Source organism: Zootermopsis nevadensis, unplaced genomic scaffold (assembly GCF_977971745.1).
Source record: "Zootermopsis nevadensis isolate Lab colony 2312 unplaced genomic scaffold, Znev_1.0 Znev_ptg000007l, whole genome shotgun sequence".
Lineage (NCBI taxonomy): Eukaryota > Metazoa > Arthropoda > Insecta > Blattodea > Termopsidae > Zootermopsis > Zootermopsis nevadensis.
Genome location: NW_028259139.1, coordinates 5,656,452 through 5,682,891, shown reverse-complemented (window position 1 = coordinate 5,682,891; position 26,440 = coordinate 5,656,452). Strand labels below are relative to the sequence as shown.

General features: G+C 38.2%; 1 long non-coding RNA gene across 4 annotated transcripts in view; it reads left to right on the top strand.

Moving 5' to 3' along the window:
* Window positions 1-26,440, top strand: part of LOC147874588 (uncharacterized) — a 145,082-nt gene that overhangs the window by 85,871 nt on the left and 32,771 nt on the right. For all 4 annotated transcript variants that reach the window (XR_015533907.1, XR_015533904.1, XR_015533906.1 and 1 more), the window contains exon 2: window positions 403-419. This is a non-coding gene — a long non-coding RNA (uncharacterized LOC147874588). The remainder of the gene's footprint in view (window positions 1-402; window positions 420-26,440) is intronic.

The following is a 26,440-nucleotide window of genomic DNA, read 5'->3' as shown; positions in this document are numbered from 1 at the left end:
TTTCCGCTGCATTTACGGCTTCTCTTAACATTTCCTAGTAATAGGATACATATTAGGTCAAGACTGTTTTGTCTCAAATTTTATGTTACTAAAATTTAAATCGTAACACATTCTATGTACTATTGCTTTGTATTAATTAATTTATTTTCCTGCACCTTACATATCCATAAATTATATAGCATCTCGTACTAAATATGAATTATGATAATAAACACACTGAGTTGTCTTTCTGTCCCAAAGAAACAGCCGGAGTTTGAAGCTGTTCATTCATTAATCTCCAGGAAGTCCTGTGTTTGAGAATGTCTGGAGCTTTTCCATTGCGTTGCATTTCTTCATCAGTGCATGAGTCTTAGACGCAGAAAGTTATGCCCCATTTTTAATTGATGTTTCTTTGTCTTGCAGGTGCTCTGCTGACAAACGTAAGTAGACTTCAGTGACTCTCAGATAAGTTAAGAGAAAACATCAGTGGCGTACCTGCCCACATGCAAAGATGTCAGCTGCAGACTGTCAACTGTTGCGTCCATTGTCGGGATTTCCAATAGTAATAATTTCGTAATGATTTAGTTCTTTTATTGGGTCTGAAGATTCGTTAACTTGTTCACAAAAGCCGTGGGCAACTCTTTCCAGTTTACTTCCTCGCAACCTGTCAATTTTAATATTATCCCAACTACGCCAAGTGCAAGTTGCGCGTGTTATCCGATAATTTTTATGTTACAGAAATTTATTAAGGTATTACGTTATTTTTAGAAAGTTTTGTTTTAATGCGAATGAAATGAGGTTCTCACGGCAGATAGTACGAAAATGGCTGTCTTCTGGGTTGTAGCGCTTTGTAGTCTGGTAGAAGTTTACCAGAGGTCCCTGCTGCCTCCATCCTTAGGACAGCAAAGACCTGTCTTGTATTCTGGAAGTACACGGTTTGACTCCTGAACAGGGCACTGCGATCTTCCCTTGGTATTCCTCAGTACTTCCATGTGGTTGACGGGAAATGGATCGCCATGCTCTGAAACGGTTGGAAAGGCTCCTGGATTTTAATTTGCTGTTATTCTCTTCGTGAATGTATTTTTATTTTTTGCTGTAGTTCCCAAATGTTTTAGCACTGCCACAGTTTTGAAGTAAGTCACTTATTACCTAACATTATGTCATGTTTTTTTTCCTATGCTCTAAAACTTACTTAGTTTCTGAAACTTTACTTACTCTACCATGCAGTGCCATGTTGTGTTGTAGACCTATCCCATAAATGTGCTTTATAGGTCCACGCAAAGCCTGTAAAGTAATTTCTTATTTGTAGTTAGCTCGTGGACGAAATACGAGATTAGACAGCAGAAATATTCTTCGCGGTATTTTTACACATACTTTTAACTTTACTGTTAGGATGTTTGTGTCTTCTGACATTAAATATACTTCCTCTGAAACTTCGAATTATTCAAATAATAATTTTGTTTTAGCACGAATTTCTTGTTATAATAATTTATAATAAATTATTGTCAAAACGCTAATGAGAGTCTAATCAAGGTGTCAGATTTTTTATCTGTTTTATTAAATTCTATTTCATGAGTATTAAAAACAGAAGACATTCGGAATGACTTGCACAGGTCACAACTTAGAAACTTTAAGTTCATTGCCCCTTCATTTATTTTTTCTCAAGACGACTAACGTTGACTTCAGGCAAATTATCTTTTCTTACTCCATTATCACAGAAGAACTCACAGCGACGAGCAGACGTTTGGAGTAGCCTTTTTAGAGGTGATCCGACTGAAACCGTAGTTTTACTCAGTCCCCCAGTAAATTACAACAGTGGAATTTTACTCCAGTAGTACATTTTACATAAATTTCCAAAATAACTTGAGATTTTCCACGCCTTCCTGACTATAGTATTCATTTGTTGACATTCGTATTCATTGTTGCAAAAAAGAATTATGCTCGCAACAGATGTAATGCATAAAATCAGAATATATTGTTCTTTCTAGTTATTTAAACATTCATCACATTGAAAAGTATTTCAAATATGATTGTAAGCCTAATGAATCATTGTTTTATGTGGTATGTTATTTTTGAGTAATGTTTTTATACAATAAAGTTCGACCTGAATTTATACGAAGTATAACTTGTAATTAATCAAATAATTTCATTAACCCAGTATTGAATTCGCTCTATTAGATTTAGTGTAATTAGATTCCCAGAGGCAGTTTATGCTATTTATTTAATAATTGCAGTAATTTAGTAGATACGATGCTACCCCCAAATACTTTGTCTCATACGTTCTTCCATTAAATCTCCTATAATACAACTGATTGAAATATAATATTAAAAAGGATTTATGGGCGGTGAGGATTAGAGTTGGCTGGAAATTTCTCAGGATCATATCCAGTGGAGTTTTCCGTCGTACGCGATGCTGTACCTCTGAGTTATGTTGCCATAGTCTTGCCCATTTGACTGCCGGCTTCGCAGTCTGCCGACGTACAAACGTTTCAGGCGCAAACAGCTGTTTGTTTTCTAGAGAATGTGATCGACTTTCGATCCGCTGTTTCTCGCATTCGAATTCAGACAAATGGCCTTTCTGTGTCTTTTTCGTTCGTCTCTTCTATTGCCAATTTCCAAACTTTAAGGACCTGTCAGGTCTTTTGACGTCTCCTCTTCCCCGAGGTCTACATTCTATGTATCTCTTGGACGTCTGACATCCTTAATCCTTCTCACATGAGCTGACCATTGCGTCTTGTTTTTTGTCTTCAATTTTTCCGTCAAACTGAAGTTATTGTATTTTTAAATATATAATATATTTCAGGGTTTCAGGTTATATATTTCGAAAATTTTAAATGCTATTATAAGACCCACTTATACATGACATATGTTACAAGCCATACTTATTTAACATTTATACATTTATTTATATGTATAATTAATTATTAAAATGTATAGTCTACTATAGTTCGAAACTATACGACAATTAAATTGCAATTTTAAATTGATTTGAACTGTTCTTATGCTAAATGTTGTGTGTCCTTCTCATATAATTGGCACTTTACATCCATTTTCTTGGTTTCATTACCTTCTATGCTGTTTTATTGGTGTACGTGATTTTTCAATATCCTCTACTGTGTTCTGTTATGCACCAAGATTCCACCAAATTGTTTCACTGAGCGTATGGTCGGCTAATATCCGCCCAGTAAATGCCTGAAGGCGAATCCTGTCTGCTTACCTTCTTCTTCTTCTCCTTTCTTTACATAATTCATGTATTGGGTCCAGACATCGAAGCAGATCGTGCAGTTACTTTATAAAGCCTTAATTTTTACGTCGTTTGGCGTATTTCTACAAAACTTTCTCCGTTGATTTTTGCTTAAGGTATTCGTCGTATTTCGGTAACGTGGTCTTACGGCTGTCAGAACTGAGTTACTGGGTTCGAATTCTTCTTGGGACACGTTTATTTGCTTTCATTTCACTGGTATCATACAATGGACTTTTTTTTGCGTATTTATTTATTTAATGACGCTGTCAGCAGCAGAAGCTGACTGTACAACGTAGAGCAATGGAGTGGTCGCCCACGTAAATGCTTTAATACGCGTGTCAGTACGATTAACAGACGTTCCACGCTGTTGAAGAGAAATGCTCAAAGCTGATGAAGAACAACAATAAGGAGGAGGAGGAAAAGTAAGACATAAGAAGGAGAGAGAAGACAAAGAAACTTAGGCGGAAGAAATTATGTTGCCGAAGATAATGGTCGTGGAATGGAACGAGACAAGTAACAAATTACACTTTCTGGTTGTTTGCGTGTGTTTGTCTGTTACGGCTGGCTGGCGGAGTGGAAAATGGCAGAGAGGTAGCACAAAGAAGATGAAAGTTATATTTATTTGTTCTATATTTATATATTTATTTATTTGTGATTTATTTAAGGACAGTGCCAGCTGCTAGGGATGTATAAAATCGAGTGATGAAACGGGGAAGGATAATACCTCGGAGATCACCGTCAATGTGGAGACTGTAAGTATCTGCGAAACGTCGGACAGTTTATACCAGACCTCAGGGCAGAACACCCTACGAGACATTTGATGCTCGTCTCCGTGAGAACCTAACATCTTCCAATTGTGCATATTCCAGCGTAAAGATCTGACACTTGTCTGCATTTTGATAAAAAAGAGCATTGGGATTTATATTCATAAGATCTGCCGTGTTCCTACAGAATTAGCATAAAGGTTCTGCAGAAATTGGCGTCTTGTGACTGATAGTGCGTTGTGAAGTGTCCGTGTGGGTTCTATATTTCAGTTCTTATAGCATCAGACGTAAATTACACCGCGGAAAAGATGCAGAATCAATTGTTGCCCAGGCTGCTGTGACGTAAATGCGATCAGCAGCCCGTTTCAGCAAGGACGCGTCGACGGCGGGATGTTCTGTTGGCTGTAGGACGACCGGAGGGTTCATTTGCCACAAGGCAAGTCGCTTCCCGTCCCTAAAAGAGAAGTGTTCTTGTTCTCTGCATCTGGCAGAACACGTGTTCACGGTGGAACACACAGTCATATTCTGATGCTCTGAATTTAATGATTTACGATTTGCTTTATCATATCATTTTTTTTAGAATGGTATTTTCCACGTGTCAGTACACTTAAGAACATCTTCTCACGCATGTTTCGATCCCGTGTAAATAAAACTAAGGATCTTTAGTACAAGACCGTAAAGGGAGAATTCGGACTGACATACACAAAGTTCCCACATTTTCCGAATATGAATTACCTTACATCATTTCAGGACCGTTTATTCGGTAGACCCAAAGTTGCTCCTATCAGTTGTAGGAAAATAAAATGTCCTAAAATGGCAGTCTTCAGGGGTGATTCCACATGCAGTCTGGTAGACGTTTACCGGCGTATCAGAGGTGCTTGCTGCCTCCATCGTCAGGGCGTGGCTCAACGTGGCCCGGAAAACACCCGTCCCCTTAAAAAGGCCTCGTTTCTTAGCTGTCGGACTATTTTGATTTCAAGTCATTATTAATTTTATAACACTCAGGTTAGTAACACCTCAGTATTTTCATACTGTTTTATTAAATTCCATGTCGTTTGAACATCTGATCAGTGCACTTTGTGCAATAACGCGATTCTAACGTAATAGACCTACACCTTTTCATTGAATATTTCCCCGACTGTTTGCCCTAGAGGCTAGACAGTGTAGTCTATACACAAATAGGCCTGTATCAATGTTTTACTCAGTAGCAGAACATTTTTTACCTTCTCGCATTTGTTAATTTCCAAATCGTTTAAAACTTTTGCGAGTGCCGTTCGTAACCCGCGAGCTCCAGGTTGCTGACTACTGGCGTAACGCATTAGAAACATGCAAGCAGTCCGTGAGACTACTGTCGGAAACTTCAAGGCAGTAGTTTATTAGATGTTTATGAGCGACACTTAACTATTATGGCTCAAGAATAGAATTGTTTCGACAGCAGTTGATCGACTATAAAGTTTATCTGCGAATAGCGTGGTTATTCATCGTCGTCTGTGAAGACACGCGTGTTCCAAGAGGGCAGGAAATGTCACGAACAGCTGGAGGAAAGACTAAACGCGCAGGCTCTAAACAAAGAAAGTTATGTGCAGGTAGACACGAACATTGAATAATTAACAATTATTAGGATCACTTAATTGTGACTTGTAGCGCATATCACACGTTTTCGGAGATCATTAATTTTACGTATCTTTATTATATATTAATTTTTGGGCTTGGGAGGGCTAATCCAGCTCATAATTTGTGACAGCGGTATGCTGCTTTGAGGTTATGCCCGACAAATTTAATACAGTCGTAGTAGAATCTAAGTATAAAATATTTTACTACATTTCGCAATAAAACTATTAATTCGAAACCTTTTCCAGCCTCTGTACATTGTAAGAGAAGCAGGTATCAAGAGTTTTCTCGAGTTATTGTATTTTACAGCTCAAATGAAATACTATGCAGTTCATGACATGGCTTTATTATTAATAATGCATGAATTACAGAGGCGAGGAACGGTCTCCTTCAGCGCCTGTCGTTCGTCTGAAAATGTGCGTCCTCTTTATATTAGCACTACTTCTTACTGCGTTCTGCAAGGTGAGAGGTAAACAGTCTACGAAATTGCACTCAGAAGAAACGTCTGTGCGACAGGATTTGTAATACGACTGACAATTTCCTTTTCTGTATTCTTACGTAATGATAATTTAGTAGCACGTCTAGGAAGATTCTGAAATCATTGAATATGCAAGTACTATCAGCAGTATGTATCTAGAAGCTTTATACCTCGCGGAGAGATAGGCCAAAAACATGTAAAAATATCGCCGATTACATTATTTTATTCGGTTATTTCGCGACGATGTATCAGCCGATAATATTATGAAGTGCATCTGAAATGTGGTATAATAAATAAGAGCCAAGAAACATTATAACTACCAATAAAGTTGTTGAATCTTGTTCCGAGATGATTTACCTTTGTCTTTGGGTTATGATAAACACCTAGTCGTGTATGCGTTTCAAGAACTTGTGTTTTCTTTCGTCCATGATGTATTCTGTTCATCTTTTTATTGTTTTCTTCTGGAGAAGATATCATAGTCATCAGAAAGACGAAATTGCGGAAGAAAAAACACTTATTCTGAGTTGAATTGTAGCGCCAGAATTGTCATCTCATCTAGGGCCTTTTGTTTGACATTTCTACGTCTTGATGTTTTGTCGTCTGAGAAGAACTCACCGTGACTCCCATTTCTCTACAGTTTTCTTTTTTATTTTAATATAAAGTCGGGAGAGCTTGTGTTTCTTAAAGTTTCCATTAATTGTGTGTCAGTTACAGCAGAGTCCCGGTTATCCGACCTGAACGGGACCGAAGGTCGGTCGGATAATACGGAAGACTAATAACAAAAAAACAAAGGTAAATATGAACTCAGTTTACCAAGAAGACGTAATATGACATCAAATGAAAGAAATCTCGCAAGAAAATAATATATCATACAATATAATTTTTTATATGAAAGAGTATACATATTTTTGGGTATTTGCTTCTGAGCCTCCTTCCTCTTTTTATTTCAAGGTCACGCCAGCGCCTGACCTGTAGAACGTTGTACCACTCGACTCATCATTTCGTTTTATTGTTTCGGTCCTTCAAATACTGCCTGTCTGACGAGGATAAGAATCCCGGGTATTGCGCACAAGAATCTTATTTTATCGGATTTACGGTTTAAGGCTTGGTGATGCTTTGGTCTTCCCGCATCAGTGAAATGTACGAACCAACGCGAAAAGACTTTTACAAACACATCTCACATTGCAAATAAGATACTGTGGTCAGGACGAATCTGTGCGTTCGAGATCCTTTAGAAGTAAAAATCTAGGGGATAAGAGAGTGGTGGGGGTATAGCAGATAAGAAACATATCGACACAGCAAACATGTTTCCCAGCGGCAGTTCTTTACAGTTCGATTTCTCAGCTCGTATGTCAGTAATTAATTTTTTTTACATAGTTTTTATGTCTTCCATCTACCAGTAAGCTAGTGGCGTAAGCAAAATGGACAGTTTGATTCTGGCTCTAGTATCAGCGTCTCTCTGCTACGGGCGACCAATGGAAACAAAGGGTGAAGTCAGAATGACGCCGGTGGAATTCCCCCATCAGTAAATTTCTGACCGTGGCAATGTAAACGGCGAAAACGATCAGTCAAAGCGATTGACTTTCTCTTTATCAGAGCTGTACAAAGAAAGCGATTCACTGTGCCATCGTCTCTTTCGTCAGCTGTAATGAACTGTCGACGACAAATAGTAGCCTCTTCGTTTTAAAACGGCGCTCCTGCGATGAACGAGGTGCGGAAGAACACTGTAGAAGGTAGATGTTTATGTGACATTCGTCTGTTTAATTTATTTTATTTATTTAGCGTTCTGTCTGACGACAGGTCCATATGAACAGGATCCTTTCATCCTTTTCTCGGACTGGGACCTGTTCATATACGTTCTTGGCAGATGATCCAGAAGTGGTTTGCCATTGCCTTCTTCTGTGTGTGAATGGAGTAATTGAAACCGGGGAAGCCCCCGGAGGAAAACTCCGTGTTGCCTAGACCACGGCCTTTCCCAACACAAGTTATAAATTCGGGCACCGCCGGGAACATTTAATTGCAGTCAGCACACAAGACGTAAATGCAAGACGCCAGGGTTAAACAGCTCTTTGAAACACTTCATATTTATGCATAAAAACACCGTCAGAATGCGTGATAATGCAAATCAGTCACGTTTGGCTTTTCGTTGGGTGATCCAAGCGGGTACAAAGTATGGGAAAGATGGGTAAGGTAAACTAACGTTATTTCATACGTTGGCAGCGCGTGGTACCAGTCGAATGTTTTTACTTGTAAGACGAAATCCAGTGGAAAATTTTGAAGACAGTTCGCTAACCAGGTTTGCTGTAAACTGAGGATGCAACCACGGAAAATATCTCTCTGAAGACACAATTTTCTCTCGGATTACAGCAAAAGCTCGTCATGAAATGACTTCACTATAGGATACATTCTAAAAAGCTTATACTTTAACATTCTTTATACAAAGAAATTTTTGTGGTACATAATATGTCTAATCCTATGCATTGAATTAGGTTTCACGCTACAGAATAAAATGACGAAATAGCCAGCCATTTTACCGATAACAAGGTATAACGAGCTCCCCTTTAAATCATTCGCTGGAATAAATAAAACAAAAGAAAAGGAGACGAAGGAAGGGAGAATGAAATTATGAAACCTGAAAAGAGGTTTAAATGGAAAACAGTGCGCTGTTAGAAACGAAGCGTAAGAAATTCGATGACTACTGTCTTCTGGGTTGTAGCGCTGTGTAAGTTTACCGACGTTTCAGAGGTCCTTGCTGCCTCTATCATCAGGACGATGATCCCTCCACCCTTCAGTGTTTCTATGGAAATGTTTTACTTGTTTGACCCTTATGCGCGCTACATGTCTAGCCCATCTCATCGTCCTTGATATAATCTTTCAATAATTTTATGAAGGGTACAATTTTTTTAACTACGCATCGTGCAGTTTTCTCCAGCTTTCTGTCACTTTACCCCTCTGGGCTAAAAAAAATATGCTCCTCAATATTAACTCTGTATTTGCGATAAAAAAAGAACTCAGAGAACTTCTGTCCGAGAACACGTCTTCCGGCTTTGGTTTGCTTTCAGCGTTGATATTTATCAAAGTCGAACATTCTCTTCATTATACAGATGGCGTTGTCATTATTTTAAGTAGATTTTCTTTCTGCACGCCCCCAGAAGCTGATTTCTGGTGAAAAAGAAATGTTGCAGCCAGACTGACGGCCTCTGAAATTTTAATCCATTTATTTCATTACGTAGATTTCACCATTCCGGAACTTTGTTCCTCCAGCTTCTTCTTATTCTCATTTTTCTTGCAGATTGTCTTGGCGCGAATGTCTGTTCGGGCTGTCGTCCTCATTGAATTATGGCCTGGAATTGGCTATCCTGACTCAAATATTTCGTGATATTGTTAGTGTCAACAGGAAATTCGTATGCGTTAATAAACATCACGAACGTTTCCACTCACATCCACCAAAATCACAATTATTATTTACAATATATTTCCACAGCCCACTTGATTTTGCGTAAGGTGTAAACTTGATCAGTTTTGTCTGTTTATTTATTTATTTACTTCGTTGTAGGTTTCTAAGAAAATTTTGTTAATTAAAATGTTGTGTAAACATGGTCGTAGCGCGCCGTGCAGTCAGACTACACGGCGCTACAAGCCAGAAGACACAGCCAACTTCGTACTCGCCGCTGTGAGAACCTCAAATCCTTTAAAAATATATAATATATATAACCTCGGATGAGGGAATATAATTGGGGTTTTTTGTAGTGCGTTGGTAAAACTGATGAGGAACTAGCCGTACTCCACAGCGTTTATGCTGTTTTGTTGGAAATCCCATAATGGTAGAGTACATGCACCATCCAACAGTTGTGTCCGAGTTCATTTTTGTTTCTCATTTCAACTGCGTATGCCGTCTTGAGCCGCCCTGTCTGAATGACTTGCGTGTAGTAAGTGAGTGATGTCACAGCGTTATGAAGTCCTCTGCGCGATCTTTCGTGTATGAATAATGATGCCAAGACCAGTAAGAACGTGGGTTTGAAATACTCTCTTGTCCTCTTAACAATGGAAAATTACTTTCATTCAGCTGTTCGATCTAACACGCAAGTTGAACGAAATGAACTTGAATCACGATATGAGGGAATTTTGATTGTTAATCGACCGAATCTTTGCATTCTCAGACGTTCTTCACGCTCTCAACTGGGCGGAGAACACATTACGGGCTTCTCCGTGTCTGTCCGTCTACCCGTTGTCTTTTTCGTAGGAACTGGGTCATTGGTGGAATACGTTTCTGCAAAACAATTGCTACCATTATCATCGTTGGGGCGCATTGTTGAAAGAATGGGAACGGAGTTAATTGTTGGAACACTGAAGCAACGATAGGAATCGAGGTAATTGTTGGCTCACATTGCCCCGAATTATGTATTACATTCTAGTAAGAGTGATATAAGTCTACAGTGATTTCGATGCGTGGTTATCAATGAAGGAACCTGCAGATGGCATGACTTGTCATGTGGCGTGAGTAACACCTTTAAAATGTCACAGTACTCTGAAGGGTACGCCTTTCCAGTCTTGTTAAATACAAAAATGAGAGTTTAATGGCTCGCGAAATGTACATGAGTAAGTAGACCGTGGTTTTCATCTCGACCATCGAGGTGAGAGATTTAGTAAGTTCCGATTTGTGCTGTAGTAACCGTCACATGGATGCATTCTTCAAGGCCACAGAAGAATTCACCCCCCACCCCACCCCCACCCTATCGCGCGGCTGTTACTAGCTTTACTCTGCTGCGAGTTCTGAGCTGTCTTCGCCTTGCCTGTGCTCCGCCTAATTTAAGGCGCTTTGTGGGGGGTCTCTTGGGGTCGAAAGCTTAACTCGTGACTTTTCCAACTTGTCAGCAGGGGTGCTAAACATTTGGCCTTGATGTTAGGTGATTTTGTCCTTTGTTCATTGCCTCGGTTATATTTGATATAACGACGTTTCTGGTATTGGCTTTCCTTCTCTCTTGTGTCTGTTGGTTGTTGTGATTTTTTATTTTTATTGATAGTTACTGTGTTTGGGACTATTTCAATACGAGACTAGTACACTAACCAAGCATCGCCAGTGACAATAAAATATAAAATGTAAAATGTCAGTAAAATAAAAACCGATCGCCCGAAGACGGGAGTAAATTCGACGCCCGAAACATCGTGTATATGGGATAGACCATAGACAATGGGCAGTGTCCAGCAGGGTGCTAGAAAACGGACGCTGATTAAGTAGATAGAAATCAGACCATAATAAAGCACGACGTGGAAAATGGTCGATAATGAAGAAGTGCATGAAGGCCATGTGTAAGTACTAGCGGGAATTTGCGATATGAATATGGATGATGATAACACGGGTAATGAAGCAGAATACGGCCATTACTTACAAGGACTAGACAATATCGTGACTTCACTGGAAAAAAAGATACGAGTGAAACGAGAAGAAGCAGTAAAAGCTGACTTGTCTGTATGTGACACTAAATTGAATAAAATGATTAAATTATTTGGTTGTTTAACGATGATGTTTCAGGCACACAGGTCATATAGTGTCGTATATTATAAAAATATTAATAATTCGTACCTAAAGAATTACGAAAGAATCGAAGGTAATAATCACGCGTAGTCGTATATGTTGTCCCATAAGGTTCAAAATCCCTTAATAACACTAATATGACAACGGTTATAACAACGCATACATTAATAAATATTATCACAAAGTCTAAAATCCTTGACAGCAAATAATCATGAACCAGCCAAATACTTGTTGTCATATAAATGGATAGTTCGGCAAGGATTTAAAAGGATACGACTTTTGTACGTGCAGTTCCTTTTATTTACCTGAAACTGATGAGAACACAAGACGAAATGTGTCAATAGTACACCTAAGTCACCAGGGATTCAAACCGGGTACCTCTCAGATAGAACTCAGGTCTGTTGCCGGTGCAAAATCTTTCTCTGCTTAAAATAACTAAGTCTGACGTCTGAAGTCCCGACGTCTCCTGCTTTAGCAGTCAGCATTGTCTCCGCTGACATGAACAGGGCTGTTCTCGGAATCAATGTGAGTTCCAAAGCCAGATGCAGCCACTCACAAAGGACTGATGTAAATTGGTTTAATTAATTTGAATATTCGTTTTATTTCTTTATTAAGTTTGTAGTTCTTGATAGCAATGTATTTGTCTTAGTATTGTTTTATACCAATTCATTGTAGGTTGATTAATTTTGTGCAATTCTGCGTTACCTTTCCTAAGTTATTTGTTCTTTGTAGCCTGGTCGGAAGATCCGGTTCTAACACGTGCGCTGCAGAAAATGAATATCCGCTTCCGAGAAAATTAGAAGTGAAGAGTAACTTAAGGGATTGGTTTTGTTCTGCCCTACTTGCGATGTCAAGTTTCTTTTTTTCAAAATTACTTTTGACGTTTCTTACACGTTTTTTTGTAACTGAAGAGTCACTACGTTTACAAAGGCAACGAAACTTAATGTTTTTCACATGTCAGCGAAAATCTCATGATTTAACGTGAGCTTTCGTGCGGTCTTCGTGGTCTCGCCTAAGGACATCGTTACAAATGTTTTTGTTTTCAGTTCTTAGTTTAGTAATAATTCATGATCAAGAAAATAAAAGATACATTTCCTTGTTCTTACGTTTGGGGGGGGGGGGTGTCTTTAGATTGACTAGTGAAATATTCACACATATTTGACTATTTGTTTTTTAAGGTAGTAAACTGTAACCAACGCCAGTCCGTATTTGAGAATAAAACTATAAATATAGTCAATCTGTTTTAATCAACTCATTACAATACCAAGCCACACCATTAGGGCCCTTAACACAACCTCAACAATACAGAGTCATCTATCGACAATTACATCACCCATTGTTGAAATTTCAGTAAAGATCTTTCTGCCCCTTACCGGAGTGACTTCGTTGATTCAGCCGGTAATTAAGAACAGCTGCCAAGGAACGTGGTGCTACCACATTCTGTGGTTTCTCAGCCAGGCGGTTCGAACGCCACTTCCGGTCGTGATCATAAAGGATTTCTAACCCTTCTCACAGATTATTATCTTTTTCAAATTACTTCGTATTAGAAATGTACTGGAGGGACTAATCGGTTATAATAGGAGGGAAATGGCCGGCCAGACCAACTGAACCTTATGAACTCATAGGGTTTCAGCGCCGTGTAGTCAGGAAGAAGTTTACTGACGTTTTAGAGATCTTAGCTGGTTTATCGCTGTAATAATTGAGGCAGCAAGGACCTATGAAACGTCGGCAAACTGCGGAGTGTGTAGTATTTGGCTTGTGCAGAAATTCCAGGAAAATATTCTGCCTCCATAATGGGGCAGTACGGTCTTGTGAAATATTGGCTCGCAGCCGGAATACTACAGTGCTCAACAATCCGGAAGGAAATAGGTACAAACCTAAGACTTTTCTGTGTTTTATTTGTATTCTTCTTCTTCTTGTGCGTTGCGTAAGGTTTCCCGTCCCCTCATCAGCTTGCCTCATTTCTTTGCTTTTTGGTCGATTGTTTTAGGGACTTGCGTAATGCAAGACTGTTTTTGCTCACGGAAAATACTGCACAGTTTCTGTCATTTTGACTAGCCAAATTTCTCATTTCTCTTAAAAAGCTCATTTCCACACCTACCCACATCTTATGACTACATCATATCGTGCGGTCCACGTCATCAGCTTCCGTCTCCTAGAACATAGTCCTGGATTATATTGGCATGCAGAGATTTTCCACGGCTTAACTCCATCTCGGATGATTATTATGGTTTTACTGTTATCCTGGTAATTTTTAAGTTGGAATATTGTTTTCAGTTTCGAGTAATGTCGAATTAAATGACGTTTTCCTCACATTCATTAACTGAAATGCTGAAACAAAAGTTACTTAGAAATCGACATGTTTGTTATTTGCAGTACAATTGTAAACCTATTTTACGTGAACCTTTGTAAATCAACTCATCGTTTGTACTTTATAAATTGTGGAGAGTTTTCGGGAACGAAATTCACTAATTAAAAATTGTTTTATGCATATACATAAAAAATCTCTACTCACTCAGCGGTAAACTACTCAAATCGGGTCTGGTGACATTGCATTTATGGACGTTTTAAGTATCGCGATAATATGACACAATGCTGGTCGTTAATGTAAATAAATAAATAAATGACATTCCGTTTGTTTCAGCGTTGATTGTGAATCTAATGAAAACAGATTCCCATTAAAACAAACAAATTGTCTGATGACACATCACCCCAACCAAATGACAAACACACTCGTGAATGACGTGGTGCAGGGAATTTGTCATTCAAGCATTCGCCATATTTTTGTTTCTTGTATTATTTTTTTTTTTTATTTCACGTTCAAATATTCCGCATGGGGCGCTGTCAATTCTCCTGGTTTGTTCTCGCCCATTCTCTTTTCTCGTGAGCTGTTTATCTTCCCATGGTCATTTACTCCATCTGCATGGTATACGGTGTCTTGTAAGTTCCAGAACACAATTTTAGGCCGAGCTGGATCAACGATTTTTACTCGCATTTATAAGCCTTTTGGTTGAACGACCGACAGCGTGACTTACCCGTCGTCCTACTTAAGCGATGAAATGCGAGCGGTGCGGGTGGCTTGGCAGACGCGGAAATATCAAAGCGGCAGTGTCTTGGTACCGGAGAAGCGGTCGGTAGGGCGAAGCGGTTGACGAGATCAAATATTTTGATATTTACGCACGAATAGCTGCAGCTCGTTTCGCTAGCCGTGCAGTCAGGGAAGGCTCTGGAGCTTGAAAGCTGTGTGCACGGCATATCATTACAATGGCAGTAACAGTCATATTTCTGCCGATCTGCAGGAATCTAAGAGACCATGTTTATGTCCTCTTGAGGTCTCGCACAGGTCACCGTCATGTCATAGTCACGACAATATCAGTCGGTGTGTTTTCCGAATGTAGGCATTTGAAGTTCTCAAGGTCATTCGGATGTCATTTTTAAACGCATATTTCTGCCGATCTGTAGGAATCTGAGTGACAATACTCACGTCAGTTTGAGGTCACGGACAGGTCATCGTAATGTCATAGTCACGACAATATAAGTCCCGGGTTTTACCGGAGAGAGGACTTAAAAATATTTCAGGTATTTCGAAAGTCATTTTTTCAAACGCAATTTTCTTACTTACATCATGTATTTGAGTAACCATATTTATGTCCGTTTGAGGTCACGCACAGTGCGGCACCCCACCCTTACTTCCTTACGATTCATCATTCAAAAACCAGGTCGCTATAAATTTGGACTTGACCTTGAGGTTGGCCCCCACAGCTGCGTAGTTGTTATGTGCGTATCGATAATATTGGAAACAACAGGTAAGGGACTCTGAGGTAAATGTTTTTGGTTTTGCGTTGGAGTTGCCAAGAGCTGGCGTTCATTCCGTTGAATCTCACAAGGATCCAGACCTTCTCATCACGTGACACGACGCATATCACAGTTTTGATTTGGGAGGGGGGGAGGTAGTCTCTTTATTAAATATATTTTGTATTACTGAGTCAAGTTATGGTTTGTCCCCCCCCCCTTTTGTGTTTTACATTATGCTGAGGCAATTGGTTATACCACGCCTCTGATTATTGATTGGTCAAAATTACTTTTGAATTGTCCTGCTGAATAGTTTTGAAGAGAGTTTTTCTGGAACAACAATAATAAGACGGTTTCATAAGACAGTCGCGCTGAGTCCTTGATTTGATCATAAAACAGTTCAAAATAAGTAGAATTTTCGGTTTTCACGGCGGCAACTTCGAAGATGGCTGTCTCTGGGTTGTAGAGCCGTGTAGTCTGGTAGAAGTTTACCGACGTTTCGGAGGTCCTTGCTGCCTCCATCATCAGGGCGATCGCCAATAAAACTCTCAGGTGTATACTGTACCGAAAGAGTTGAACATTTATTGAACATCTGTTGTGTGCATATATTTATTTGTTTTCAGCTTTCAGTTCGAAGGACGATTTGTAATCAGAGACAAGACATTAGATTTCACTGAAGTTTTATAATGAGATTTACCTTCCTGATTGGTTACGTGTAGAAGGATAAAAGAAAGTTTGTCCAATACTGCTTACTTTTTTCTGTTCATAACAAAGGAAAGGCGAATGAAACATAAATATTTGTCTTTCATCTCTCTGCAAACATGATTGCTGTTTGTTTCATTGAAGAAATTCACCAGATGAAAATGAATCCTTTCTCTCTTTTTGTTTGAAAATGAAATGCAAACAACCATAGATGGCTTAAGTCGCCAAGATTTTCTTCACGCACAAAGGTTCGTTATTTACCTTCATTCAAGAAGTTGATTTTGATAACAGGCTGATCGCGCGCAAGATAAATTGATGTCAGATTCTGTGGTCTTCATAAAGTTTTGGCAAACTAAAATTAATGACAACCGATGAGTTACATTAACTGCTTAATGTTACCTTCGTAACAATCTCAGTCAGGGTTGGGTAAATTACAGCCCATATGGGAAGTTAGGCAGAAAACGTGATTAGAGAAGCGAATTGTATTTCGCATTACCTTCGCTTCATTTTCGTAGCTTGAATTGCTGGCTGAGGACATGTTTGTATCTTCAATTTCCTCAACCACGAAAATGTACCACACAAACTTTCACGCATTATCATTGAAAGTTTAGTATTTCATTGGTGCTTTTAGGTTTATTTAACGATACCTTCACCAGCTCATATTATATAGGGTCAAACCATAGAATGATTAGTAAATTATGAATTATAAAGGATGCGGAAGGATTCGGTTGTGGCCCACTTAAGACACTTCTGGCATACGCCTTAAGTCATTGAGGAAAACCACGAAAGGGTTGATCAGGGTAGTCTCCGAGTCGAGATTTGAACTCGGGACCTTCCAAATGCGAAGGATTGGTGCATGAAAACTGTACGCGTGTAGACCCGATACCAAATTCCGCTGTTGCGGCCACTTTATGTATTTGTGATCCTCCCAATCTATTTTCCGAGCATCGATCTATATATTTGCGTGTAAATGGAAAAAAAATCCTCCTCTGACTGGATTAGATAATCTCGTCTCTTGCTCCGTACATATCAAATATTCAATGGAAACCCTTTGTTGTTGACTTGGTTTGCTTTTGTTTTTACGCGTGAGACGCACTTGAGGATTTTCGTGGCCAGAATTCCGCCCTGGAATGAGCTTAGAACAACTTACCGACGTACTTTGATCGCCGCATGAAGCCCTCCCACTCTCCATTTTGTGTGACGACAAACATTTTGGCGTGTGTGTGTGTGACGTCACAGTTCTAGAACATTTATAGCGATTCTAGAGTGGCTTAAACCTTCATCCCATGTGTCATGATAATTTTTATGCTTTTATTTACGAAATTTGATTTGATTTCTTCGCAGATATTGAAATAGCGTGCCGATGTATTTGAATGATCATTTGGGTTACGAGTGAAAGACGCGAGTTTGTATTGATTTGTCGGCTGTCCATTGCAATCAGACACTGCATAGCTCGGCGTCATCATCATAACAGTTGAGCGTATCGATAATAGCTCAATCACTGTAATCAGTTTACTTTGCTGTAATCTCAGAAGTGGCTTTTTTCCTGAAGACTGAGCAGTTTCCTTCCTGATACTCGACTGCTCCATTACGCCGCGCTATCCATCACTGTCGTAGTTGGGTTTCATGAAAATCTGTAAAACCAACACAAAAAGTATAAAAATTGTGTAAATTACTTGAGTACTTTACTAAATGTTCGTTGTCTTGATTGTAGTTTACCGCATCCAAATTTTATCTGTAGCGTTAGCCAGTGACGAATATATTTTGTTGCATAACTGTTTGTTATGATCATCATGATTCACTTAACTAATTGTTATATTCAGCAGAAACCCGTTGAACTAAACACTAGCATAACAGACTTGGAAGTTCAAATTTGGGTGTCTGAAGTTCAATTACTGAGCAGTCCTCGTTATAAACAGTCCAGTTCGTTTCTAATTACAGATAATATAATTGCATCATATGAAACGTGTTTTTATCAGCATTAGTTCGACCCATGTAATTTTATCATGGAATATGTTTCGTGAACTTTCTGCCCCAGCTGCACACTGCTGTAACATCCTTTAAAGAGTTTTTCGCCCTCAATATATAGGCCTTCAGTAGTGTATTTATTTTATGTATGACTGTACCTAAGTTTTACCTACATTATAAACTAATAATACATTGAATTTAGACGCTGCGCCGGGTTTTTATTTTAACACGAGACCAGGAGACATGGAGTGGTCAATATCGTTACCACATGGTGACCGATGGCAAGTGCTGTCGCGATCAGAAGACTTACGTATTATTGGTGTTATTTTGGTGATGCAAATGGCTGAAGATTAAAATTACGAAGTTTTGTCTGTCCTATAATTGCCGCGAAGATCATCTGTTTTCTCAAATTATGTCAGTAGTTATTATAAGTTGCTATAGGTGAGTGACTATCTTGAGAATTATTACGCTGTGTGGCTTCTTAGAAGTTTACCGACGTCCATCATCATCATCATCATCATCATCAGGACGTTGTGTGGATTCAACAGACTCCCTCCTTATGCTATGACGGAGTTCTTGAGGGTGTGTGTTGCAATAATTATAAAAGCGTGTTAGCCAGACTGAATTTCTTAACGCTGTATTTAAGGCAGTGACATCTGTGTGCCTTTTTCCACATTAACGTTGTAAGAACAAAATTGAATATTCTTCCACATTTCATTGTCGGTGTACGTGTTCCAGTGTTGGTACCTATAAACCATTATATTTAAATCACAATTTTAAAGACAGTCCCTCAACTGACATGTTTCTTGTGTCAATTTGACTTGCAAGGACATTGGAAAAATTATTGTATCATTTATTCACCATTTCACTTCCTTGTACCTGAGACAAATGTCAAGTCTTCAAAAACTGCGACTGAAGATAGCCTATTCATTTTACGTATAAATTGGTGATTCTTCGTATGAGGACAGAAAAGGTATTATCGTCTCACAAAATTGATTTTGTTAGCAAACTTTTAGCTTTGTTTCAACACAGATAAAGTGACAAGATCAGGGAACAGTTTTAATATTCGGTTTTGCCCCGACGCGCTCGCAATCACATGCATTTTTTTTCTACTGCTCATTAAAGTCCTTATTTGCTTGTCATCAGCTCATGATTTTTTTTTCATTATAACATTAATGTGTGATGTTTGTTGGCTTTGTTTGGACACGGTATGGGTTTTGCTGCCACAAACTTCTGCTTGTTTTTGTTTGTAAGCTTAGCTAAACATTCGTTCTCTCTGAACAAAAGCGGATTTTTTCTCGTTTACGTCAACCTGGACCCAATTAATCGATTGTAGTTCTCTCAAAGGCTCGCGGCATATATTTCCATGTGAAATATCACTTGTGTCCCCCTAACTGTATGATTTACTTTTAAAGTCAGAGATCGTTGCTATCAAGTTATAAAAAAAGAGCCTCTGGAAATAGAACGAGCCTGTGATTGTGGTTTGTTTGTATGTGCGATTAATTCTGTGGTATTTAAAGCAAAGCTGATCGCTTGTTGATACGCGCTGTTCAAAACTGTAACGCGTGATGCATGATGGGAAATTAAGGCGACTTTCTGCACAGCCGATGCGACCTATGGCATGATCGTCGTCCATCCAGTCCATTAATCAACGCATGAACGGATAACCAGATTTTAATTAAATTTAGTAATAGAGAATATTACGAACAAGCCTCTAACGATTTTAATTTTCACTTATATCCGACTATTTTAACGATTAGTTTAGATGACAACATAAATACTTTTTTGAGCTCACCAAAAATACTTGCGAAAAAAGTTACCTTTACCAACAGTGAATTGCATTAGTGGATTTTATCTTGCTTCGATAAACCTTTACTACAGTGTTAATTAATTAAAGTTAATCAGTACGATCCAAGATAACGCCGTGCCCAGTTTGGTATGATTCACGTCCTTCGTTTGTCGTCTCCTTACTTATCCCACCATGCGTATAATGCCGTTCACAGTGATTGTTTTCTGATTAGGTTCACTACACACACGTGATCTGGGTCCTTCATGTCATGGAGCCCACGCAGATAAATCCAAAGTGTCACAAAAGCACATTTTCTTATTGTCCCATTCTTTGCCTTCTTCAATCATTTGAGGTCACCCAAAAATATTCCTGACTAAAGAATTTCATTTCCAAAGACGTCACACGCACAGAGTCAAAATTTTATTTTCATTTTTATTTCACGTTGAGTTCTAGTTTATAGTTTCGTCTGTAGTGTATGATGTCTATTCGTTTCGACGAAAGTTTTGAAAATGCCTTTAATGATAATGAGGAGAAGGTGGTAATATGCAACCCTGCGGGCAATATGGAAGCCCAGTCTCTTGCCTGTTCGTAGTACAGAAGCCTAGTAGAATCCGTGAGAATACAGCTGACCAGCTAACACGGTCATAAGCAGCACTAGCTAGTAGACTCCATCTTGAGACGAGTCACGGTTCTACACGTCCGGTTATTGCGAGCAATAGATGTCGCTTCAAATGTTCTTTTCCTTAGAATTTGGCACGTTATGCTTATACGGTATTAAAATATATTTTTCATGTTAAGAAAGGAAAATAACACAGATTTCCATCTTGAAATTTATATCGATTCGTTGTTTGGTTTATTAACTTTGTCCCGTATTTAAATTTGTAAACTGGGGTTCCGTATTAATAACACCTTTTTTTCTAGAAGACGTTTTACACATATTATTGCTGAAATTAAAATTTCCGAAAGTATTCTTTTCATATCATGATTTTGTTGACTGCTTCTGAGAGCCAGATACATTTTCTAACCGTTTATGTCAGTTCTCAGATTTAATATTACCGAAAGCCCTTGAAGAACCTAAAAAAATAGGGTTTCACAATACGACCTTCTCCAATAATAATAATATATAATATTTGTTTTGTTAATATTGACATCGACAGCTCAGTAAACTTTATACCGTTAGCGTTCAACCTAGTTCGATACTGAATTATTCTAGTTTTATTCTCTTGTGTTTTTAAAGTAGTTGCATGCAATGGATTTTTCAGAAACTGCTTACATCTTTTATAAGGGATACTAATGGAAGTTCTCTTAGAGAAAGAGAACTATAAATTGGTTTGAACGTGTTCCTATATGAAAAGAAAATATTCCGATAAAATGTTTGTTGTGTTGCAAGGTAAACTGCTGGATAAGATTTTGGAGAAATGTCTTATGAATAAAATACGTTCCTTGCCTTAAATCGTATTTCTTCACGCAAGAGCAAAGCTACGTACTGACGTTTACGGTAAGATTAGATAGGCCCGTTTTTAAAATTAATTTTCGGTGAGGCAGTCCGTTAAACTTGCAGAATCTAATGCTGCCGGGTGCCTGCATTATGAGGCTGAATACGCACGTTGAGTAGACCAACTTTGCATTGACAATGTTAACTGGCAACCAATAATCTTACTGTTTCTACAATTTAATTTTCCAAGATTGCAAATATTATTCAAGCAGCTAGCTTCCTTTTGGAATGTTTGTAACCAAAGAAAGACGGAAACAAAAGCTTTATTTCGCCGAATTTTGTCTGTAAATAAATTCTCTTTGAAATGTTAAGTCCACATGCTGTTCATAACATGTAACAACTTTCGCTGAAATTGATATTGTAAGTGCAGGGTGAGGAGATAAATTTCTACTATATTTGTGCAATAAAACATCTTGTTCCAAAGAGCTCTTTGTGTGTAAAAGCATGTATATACAGGAGGTTCCGATATTGCCTTTGATAATTATCAGGCTGTGTTATATGACTACATACATGTAAGAACTGCAAATACGCTTTGGCCCGGAAAGGTCTCTTTAATCGCTTCTATGTCCTGAGAAGTACTGCTGGGTATGGAAGGCAGATTAGACGTTTCGACATCATCATTTGCTTCATCAATGATATTTTCACAGCCGTCATTTTCACTACTGGCATCAATTTCACTTCCTACGTGTATTTAAATTTAAAGTCCTTTGTCCGAAATAACCTTCATCGTTATTTTTTGGGTTTCAATATTTTCCCTTTATTCGTGACGATACGAAGCTTGCATCAGTAAGGCTAATTACGTACATGACATTTTTTCGGCAACCCAATTTGTTTCTTTTGTCCAATTTAATTCAGTCGCGTTGAATCTGGGACGAATGTGGCAGTGCTCAGAGCCTTGTAAATGTGGCGTACGGTTTTGTTCGTTTTGAATGAATTGCTTTAAATGTGGCTTCAGCGTTTATTTTCCATTAGCCGTAATGTCGTTACACTTCTGAAATTTTATGCTGTAGTTGGATTCGCTTATTTATTGTAATTTGGAGTGGTGTTCGGAAGATTTGATCTTTTATTTTTGCCTTAATCCATTTTTCATAATTTTTAAACTCATGTCATTGTGATAATCTTTTTTTTTCTGCGTGAGTTGAATCAAATATATAAATTCTGTATGAAGCCTTGTTTACCGCCAGCATGCACTATAAAAAATGTATTCGTCCTCTTGTAATTGGAGTCGGAAGACCGTGAAATATATTATCACTCAGCCAAATGCAATGTGCGGTCCATTAAATAAACCACTACATTTTGGGAGGTTGGTGGTTTAAATGTGCTCCTGTGGTATGTCTGGTTTTTGAATCTTTAGATATAAAACCATAATTTTTAGTGCATCTGAAGATGGAATCAAAGATAGCTCCCGAAATCTAATGGATTCCTTTTTAATGCACTTAACGATGGATTAAATTAAGGAAGCAGCAAAACTTAACATAACATCGTTTTAAGCCTTAAGTCATAATTTGTATTTGCAATTTTTGCTTCTTTATCGCACAACACAACATAAAATTTATTAAATGAGATACTGAATCACCCTGTTTATGAACTAAATTAAATATGCTATAAGGGACTGGTAATTTATATAAGAGGCTTGGAAAATTATAATTTTCTTTGTACGAAATTCAAAATAATTGTCTCAAATGTCAGAAAGTACGAATGTGATTTACGTAATTAGCTTATATTTTATAGCACGTGCTTAAATTAAGGTACTGTGATGTATATGGAAGAAAGTTGAAGTAAAGATTTTCCATTGTCCGACCCTTTTATGGAGTTAGTTCATTGCTGGTGTGTTCAGTCGCTGATTCGTGCTTCCACTTCAGTAATCAGTTCTAAAAACACTAGCATGTGTTTCGTAATTTGAATCTTGGAAACGTAAATATAATGCTAATTGCCTGTTTAAGTAGGTTTAGTAGCGAGACGCAGAACGAGCTCATTAGAATGAATGTTTGCTCCTCCGAGGATTTATTTCTTAGTTTCATCCCGTAACAGTTTCTCAAGTCAATTGAAATGTTGAATTCAAACGCACTTATCTGTATTTCCCTGTTTTTATATGCGTAATAAAGCAGGGAGACCTTGTTTGTAACGATGATGTGGTCCTACCTGTCGTTGCTAGTGTGTTTTTATTATATGCGTGCATCCATACACACACACACACTCCAGACAATGAAGAAAATATATTCGTGTCCTAAGAAGTAATCGATTTAATTTTTTCGATAAGGTATATTTTCGTCGATATTATTCAGTTATATTAAACCTGTAATTATAAAAATATATAAGCGTACTTGCTGTAATGTGTTATGAATCAATATTAAAAGTATCCAAGTATAAGAACGCCTCATTTGGCAATTCTAGAACGAGTAATAATACAATTCTGACAAGGATTATTTGATCAGAATATGAGTTATGGAGGATGAGATGGGCAGGGCATGTTGCCCGCATGGAAGAGAAGAGAAATTCATTGGTGGGTAAACCACTAGGAAGAATTAGACGTAGGTGGGAGGATAATATTAAAATGGATCTTAGAAAATTGATACAGTATTGCATTTTATAAATTTATGGGAATGTTGTCTGACTTTACACAAAATGTAATCACAGTACGTGTTGGTCCGAGGTCTGAGGCTAGCTGAATCAGTGGTCCAGCAGACAGGATTTCAAAAGCAGAATCCATTTGTAGTTTTACAACTTTAAAATTTCGACGCTGTCCAAAGTCCAAAAGAACAATTTTACTTCCTTGTACCTCTGATTCAGCCCGTGTTTTCTACATTCCCCGCCAATCTAATTTTTCTTGACAAAGACGCTTTTACATCAAATCTGTTTACAGGAATGAACAAATAAAAAATTAATGGATTTTTAGTAATTTAAATAATTTTCTCTTATTTTTTCGTTTACACTTCCTCTGTCCTGTAACCTACTTCTGATGGAAGAGACTTGCGAAACTTCTGGTTGTCATATCAGCATGCACCAGACGTTTATTTGACAAGAGAATGATTTACTATTAGTCTACTAATTGTCCACTTCATCCATAAATAATTCAACTAAAGGGACATGTCCAGCGGGTCGGAATTCATTGTTACTTCATTGGGTATTAAACAAGGTATTAAATTAACGAGAGACCCAGCTAAGACTGAAGAGTGATGTTGCATCCTAAACACGTCTGACCACAACTTCTCAGTTTCCACAGTCATATAATGATTCCGTTGATAGTTCAACAAGAGCTTGTGTACCAAAACAAAGTCGCCATTCGATTCGTTTAATATATTTCGTTATAAACAATTCTCCACTGGTTAGTTCATTTGTTTTATATTTTGGTTCTAAAATTTGAAGTCCCAGCTCCTTTAAAGGGTCAGACTTAATTGGCAGCTAAAAATAAATTGCATAGAAAATGAAGCAGTAGACGACTCATCTGACTCAGGATAAAGAACGAATGACAGGCTCTTGTAACCATGGTAATGTTTCAGATTCCCTAAATGAGGAGAATGTCTTGACTAGCTGAGAAAGGACTTCGCTCTGTGGAGTTGTTAGGTGTGAAGCAATCTGATGGAAATACAGGGACAGACTGCCTTACGCCATATCTCTTGTAACAACCTCCTAAAACAAATACAAAGAGACAGTAAACCGCCAACCACTAGGTTACAGCGACGATGGAGGCAGTAAGCTCCTCTGAAACCTCGATCAGACTACTTGGCGCAACTTCTCAGACGACAGCCATCTCCGTAACCACTAAATTGTTTCCGGAGGCTTTGGTAAAACCACGCTCACGTTCCTAGATACAAGAAACTATTTGGACCTCGCTAGATGTAAAATGGATAGCGGGTACTTATTTTCAGCGGCAAATAAATTTAATCTGGTCATGTCTCTAGCTTCTGTAATGAATATTAACAGAGACTAATTATGTTCCAAGACAGTAGATTATAATTACAGGAAAGACGCAGTAATTAGCAGAAGCCACAGTGTGCAGTGACCAACTTCTGCAAATTCGTCGTCCAGCTGTGTTCCCTGATTCCTTGCGTTAAAATAAGGGTCATGATCGTCATGATAATGGAGGTAGCAAGAACCTCTGAAACGTCGGCATAGTTCTAACAGAATGCATGGCGTAACAACCCAGAAGACAACCTCCTTGTACATTAACAATGTTGCGTTTTAAACCAAGTTTTATCCTGCGTACGTGCCAACCAAAAAGTGTAACTTTATATTTGATGTCAGCGGATGAGGAACGGATAAAACTTTTAGAAAACTTCGTGTCTGGTGAAGTAAGTGGGGGTAATTTTCTTAGTTAACACTGGCTTATGTTTTTGCTTATAACGCCGTTAAATGAACGAGCTTTTTCACTTAGCTCTGTTTACACTCCGCACTGAAATGAGCCCCATTTTACTGAATAGGAGGCTGTCTTGCAAACAGCAAGTTCCTTTAAGACAAGAAATATATTCTGAAGGCGTTCCGTGGTGCTGATTGTTGCATCTGAAAAACACAGTCAAATGGGATAATCAATTTTGTAAGCAGTTGCTGAGTAGCAACAATTATAACAATCTAAAATCATCATCCACATTGACCCGACTCCCTTGAAGCAAAATAATGTTTTTAAAAGCGTGTTAACACAGTTTGTTTTGCTAACATTCGCTTTCTATACAAACCAGTAATTCCTACTAAAACAATAATTATTCCAAAACCAGCAAAGAGTTTCAGTAAACTATTTCTTGTTTGTTAAAAGGATTTATAAAATGCTTTCTTGAGCCAGGTCCTTCACAGCAGGCCTATATGGGCCTTCATTAATTTCAAATCTTAGTAGGCCATCTAAAATTTAGGCACACTAATGTTAACTTATTTTATTGCTTAAAAAGTTTAAATATGACGTCATTGGTAGTGTTGTTAATCGCGTAAGATAACATTGAAAACCTTAAGACGAGGATGTTTTTTAATGCAGTGTTAATACATGTACTTCCCGTTTGATGGCTCTGATGTTTGTCCAACGCCAAAAGTTGCACAATCGCCATGTAATCGTTAAATAATATAGGCATTTAATGTACGTAATATGATATTCAT